The sequence below is a fragment of the Diadema antillarum genome, unplaced genomic scaffold (genome assembly GCF_040938485.1).
Source record: "Diadema antillarum isolate AM-2024a unplaced genomic scaffold, OU_Dant_1.0 seq00001811_RagTag, whole genome shotgun sequence".
Taxonomy (NCBI): Eukaryota; Metazoa; Echinodermata; class Echinoidea; order Diadematoida; family Diadematidae; genus Diadema; species Diadema antillarum.
The window spans coordinates 303,805-309,907 of record NW_027272486.1 but is presented as its reverse complement, the minus strand read 5'-3'; positions in this window follow the sequence as shown (position 1 = coordinate 309,907).

Genomic DNA, 6,103 nt, shown 5'->3' with positions numbered 1-6,103 from the left:
CTGCCGTTTGTAGCTATATTTCTTCGCTTTAGAATTTAAGGGGGCGCATCGGGCGCAACTGCTGGCGAATAATGGCAGCATTATCAGGAGAGCATAATGATTACATTTGAGCGAGCGGAACGAGCGAGCTTGAAAATTTTACATTTTACAGTCCAAAAACTGCCGTTCTTAGCCATATTTTTTCGTCTTGGAAATTAAGGGGGGAGGGGCACCGGGCGGAACTGCTGGCAATTAATGGCAGCAACATCAGATGAATTACATAACGATTAAATGCGAGGGAGCGGAGAGAGCGAGCTTGAAAATTTTACATTTTACAGTCCAAAAACTGCCGTTCTAAGCCATATTTTTTCGCTTTGGAAATTAAGGGGGGCGCACCGCGCGCAACTGCAGGCAATTACTGGCAGCAACATCAGAAGAATGGCATAAACATTAAATGCGAGCGAACGGAGCGAGCGAGCTTGAAAACTTTGACATTTTACAGTCCCCAAACTGCCGTTTGTAGCTATATCTTTTCGCTTTGGAAATCAAAGGGGGGGGGGGCGCACCAGGCGCAACTGCCGGCAATTACTGGCAGCAACTTCAGGAGAATGGCATTACGACTAAATGCGAGCGAGAGGAGCGAGCGAGCTTGACAATTTTGACATTTTACTGTCCAAAAACTGTCGTTTGAAGCTATATTATTTTTTTTTCGCTTTGGAAATTAAAGGGGGGGGGGGACCGGTGCGCCCCTCCCCCCGGATCCGCCACTGTAGTCAAGGGTGTGGGTTTATGTTCATGTCTGGGGGAGCTATGACCAGCGAGGTGGCGTCGTGGAAAGGATGTCCAAAATCTGCACTTTAGAGCATTCCCTAAACTAATTGTGTTTGTTTGTGTGTGTGTATTATATACATGGAAAAGTTAGGAATTAGCCCAGGTCAAGTCTTTTTATTGGCAATGCAAGACATTTAGTATGTAAAGCAACACTGCAAAATCAATGATCTCGCTTTGATATAACGAAGCGTGAGGTACAAAGGTGTACATTCTACATCACATTGCGCAACATTGTAGCGACTCTTCGTTCGGATGTACTGAGTACACTGCGCACATCCTGCTTATAATATGCAGAATGCCAACCAGGAATCACGCTAAATCACAATCTTTTGTCGCGTTCGGGTTTTTTGAACAATGTTTCACACTATATACCTATTTAATTATGGTTAAAAGAAATCATAGAAAAAATATCTTATTTCTTGATCACCCTTTCATTCAAAAAGCAGTTTACTAACACTTGAACTACTATTTCGGTAGGTTTTTTTTTTTTTTTTTTTTTTTTTTTAACCAGCGGATTGGGAGGGGGCGCACCCCCCCCCCCCCCTCCGTAGTTACGCCACTGCTTTTGGGTGAAATAATTGGACAGATTTCTTAAATTCTAACAAAAAAGCAAGAAAATCTTTTCATCGCGGGAATTATGATTATGTGGGGTGGGGCAAATGGTGCGCTTGCCTTCCAATATTTTTATGGGGGCAACATTTTTGTTTTCTTTCAAAAGCAAGAAAATCTCATTACGGGAATTATTAATTATGGGGGGGGGGCAAAATTCAAATATGCTTGCCCCTCCAATATTTTTATGGGGGTAACATTTTGTTTTTCTGTCAAAAAAAAAGAAGAAAATCTTCTCGTCTCTGGAATTATGGAGGGGGGGGGGTGGGCAAAATGATATGCTTGCCCATCCATTTTTTTTCATTTTTTTTAATGAGGCTAAGGCTCGCTCTTGGGCTGGCAATATGGATTGGACAGAAGTAACGTACATAGTCCCTACATACTTGTAAGTAGCACACGTACATGCAAACGTGTATAAGTGCTCCGTATCGCACGGATGTACGGTACGGTCGATAGATAGTAAACACTGTAGAATACTAATAGATATGTATAAAATCAGTGCTGCCAGAACCAGGGGTGCGAATTGTTTTTGCCGACGATTTGTGTGTGTGTGTGTGTGTGTGTGTGTGTGTGTGTGTGTGTGTGTCCCTGGTGTCAAATATCTAAAACAAATAGAAAAGAATAATTATTTTGCGTCCGGCGTTGAGGTCGCTCGCAGACTGATTTTTTTTTTTTTTTTTTTTTTTTTTTTTTTTTTTTTAAGGATCTGAAGGGGGGTGCGTTCGCACCCAACGCACCCCCCCTGGTGACGCCCATGGACCGAGATACTGGAAACGACGAAAAAGAAGAAGAAGAAGAAAAAAAAGGAGTGGGATAACAGAAACAAACAAAGTTGTAAGCTGGATCAAGTAAAACCATAGTACGGGACACAAAAGGGAGACTACCCAGCAAAGATTAAGTAGGGCCTATAGCTGAATGAAACAGCCAGATTTGTCGCTCAAGCCAATGCCAACTGTGCGATTTGCGCCTGCGAATTACGACTTCAGACACGGAGTCAGATCTATAGGAGGACACTGTAGGCCCTATCATATGCGAATCGTACTCGGTTCGCCGCGAGTTGGGGCATAGGTCCCTTACGCGATCTTTTCAACGTTCACCATGCGATTTTGCTTGTGGGTGTGGCCCAAAGTCGCCAAAGTCGCCGAGGTCGCCAAAGTAAGTGTTTGAACACAAAGCTCGACGGCAGCTACAATAGATACAATGTAGGCCTAGAGACAGAAGCCATGCGGAAGCGAGTAACTGCGATCAGGTTACGACCTGTGAGTGGCCATTTGAAAGCGACTTTTCCACGGATTAGAAGATCGCTACAACTCTAGCAAGATCTCTCTAGATTGATGTAGGTTCAAATCGCACACTGGACATTGTATATTACACGCACGGCCAATCGCACACAAAAGAGTCACATGGTTAAAAAGGGATGGGGATGACAATAAGTAGGCCCATGAAGAGTAGAGCGAACAAACGCCATTGATCACTTACACTCAGAAGAAACTACCTGTAGCTTATGTCTTCATGAAAAGGCCGTGTGACAGTATTTGACGTGGCGTAAGGTAGTAAGGGTGGAATGCAGCGAGAAGATTGATACCTGTCTCGGCGCGAGCTCTGCTTTGCAATAATTTTCAGTCGGTGATTGCGGGCGAGTTGCGGGAGGCATACAACATGGTTTGCAATGCTGCGGGCAAAAATGCATGTCCGGTATTTTTTCTATCCTGCATTCTGTTTCTAGCATCGGTCACACTCTTTCTGTCTTCTGAGTTTCGTGCTCAGTCACTTGTACCATCAGGATCAGGACCTGGACCGCGCCTTGCATCGACCGTTCGTCTCGATAAATCCTTGTCGTCCGACAACAGATTGAAAGAACTTCTTGATATATCTGTATGGTCTTCAGCAGGAGAGGAAGATTATGAAGATGACAAAGACGGTAAATGTTTTTCATTTAGTTTTTTTTTTTTACAGTTACGCATTGTTTTATGTAAGATGGAGAGAATCGTTTTTTCGAAGAGAGGATCCAGTTCATGGGTCCTATATGGATGTTTATTCTTCTTTTTTCTTCATCTTCTGTTTATTCTGCCTCCTTCAATCCTGAAGATTCTTGCAGACTTACATGTGTGTGTTCGTATCACAAACTGACAAGGGCACCTGAGTGCGCAGTGCCTGGATGCAAGGTGCTATTATATACATGGTAAAATCCTGTTGCTCAATATTTACTCCACATCTTCCGTCAGGCGATGACGGAAGACCTCCACGGACGGTGCCATGGGATGACCTCTTGGGGCAGGTTATTCCAATGCCGAACTGTGCGAGGAAAGGACTGTTTATGTTCTGTCCTGCTGTTAGTCGCCCTCCGTGAAGATAAAAGACCTTGCGCCCAATATCATTATGTCGGCCATATCATTATGAACACCAAAAACAAACAATCAATCAAACAAACAAACAAACAAACAAATAAATACATGGATAAATCAACAAAATTGATGGTATCAATATAAAACGGTCATGGACTTGTAGACGTACTTAGTGACTGTTTTACGCTGTCACTGTATTTGTGGAAAGCCAAGTTTATCTGTATTATTTCAAAATTCAAAAATTAAATTCAAAAATATTTTGCTTTCCGGTAAGAGGCCATAGGCTCATGATATATAAATACTAGTATATACTTATGCATATACAGATGTAACAAGTCCCACATCGCTTTATATTGTACATTATATAGAATAATCACATAGACGGTATATTACACTGTTTTGTAGCATGATTCATGTTATATCCTAGTTTACAATGCAGGTGCAAATAAATAACACTACGTGATACATTGTATTAGTAAAACGATTCGACAGACAGCTACAGAGTCTTAATAGTGTGAATTGATAAGATTTCACCAGATATACATGTACATTTGTAGCTTACAAACCTAATCGTGATCATTCATCTGTTTTATTTTATTGCTGTATTATAGGGGATTACAAAAATCAAGTGCTTTCTGTTGGTTTGTGACAGAAAAATGTGAAGTATTTTACAAACAGTTTATTATCAGTTCATGACGCTATCTCTCAACCAGGCTGTGATGACTACAAAATCATGCCCAAAGGAACGTTTCCGGTCATCGCTCTTGCCAGTTTGCAAGGAAGTGGAAACACGTGGACACGGCTCCTGATACAAGGGGTGACTGGTTTCGCCGCCGGGAGCGTCTATAATGCAACTCTGAAAGGTATAGTATAAATCGCCAGTTATTCAATGATAGGATTAGATCAATCAATACAAAACAACTTTCTAGATTCTGAAGGTTCTGAATTTAATGGGCAGCTCATGTGAGTATACACACCGCAATATTATACAGGATTCAAGTATTAGCATCTTCTGTTTACCTGCTATGTGGTGTAAATTTCTCAATCTCACAATAAGAGAAAACCAGCAGAGCACGTCGAGTTGAGTTGATCGTGTTGAATCAATATACATAGTGTACACAAGTCTTAAACAACACGTTGCTTAAATTAAAGTATTTTTTCATCAATCCGGCAACACATGAAACATGTATTTCATGTGCAATCACTGCGTCTATAGCAAAATAGGCAAACATCATGGACGTATAGGAAATTTCACTGTTTCGTCATCATAACAATAATTTCATATCTTCAATACATCTGATCATTATCATTAGAATGATCGGTATATTTTCCGAAGAGTAATATCCATCAAATCTTCTGCAAAATGAGGACTAAAGTGAAAGTGAATGTATTCTATACAAGGTATAGAATTGGCTACAATTTGTATATCGTGTCGTTCGGATTGTACCTTATTATTCGCTTGACATGCAATACGTTTTGCAAAGAAATACCTAATGTAATTATCTATATTATGTGTGAATCATCATGGATCTCATTAATGCTTATCTAAATCAACTTCCGCTCGATAATTCTATAGTACTAGTATATAATTTTCATGCTCTCAGCATTAATACAAGTACGTTTCACAATGAAGAATCATGAGAAACGTTCGCAGTAATTCATACCTCAACACAACTCACTGGCATGTTTTTTAGAATATAAATCCACAGGACACGATCGGTATTTTCGATAAAAATTTCAGTGGGCCCCATTTCATAAAACTTGTTATAAGTGACAAGTTGTCATAGTTGTTATAAGCTACTAAAATCCGTGTATCTGATGGGCTAAAAGTAAATTTGTCGTAGAAATGTGGCAGTTGTCACTAGTAACAAGTTATAAGACGGGATTCAGGTCTGCATGCTTGCGATGAGATTACTCCGTATGCGAATTGTGTACAATATGATCTGTTGATTCTAAATGTGTTGTAAAAACGAGCGAACACAAAGTATACTTGTTGCATTAATATATGGCACATACAGTCAGGAGTGTTCTATAGTCAGTCTGTGACTTATATGGAGTTCTGATGCAAAGCTGATAGGGTGTGTGTGTGTGTGTCATTTGTTTTCCCCTCCATTAATAGGTTTGGATGGAGAGAAATGTGACGCCAAATCTGGGGAAACTATTGTCGTCAAATCGCATGGCTTCCGGGACTGGTTTGAGGGCGCTGTATTGATTGTACGCAATCCGTACAACGCGATCATTGCTGATTACAACAGGCTCCACACCACTAAAACTGGCCTCGCTCCAGTTACTACTTTCCAAGGCGAAGGTAAGATGAACATGAAGAACTATCATAAAGA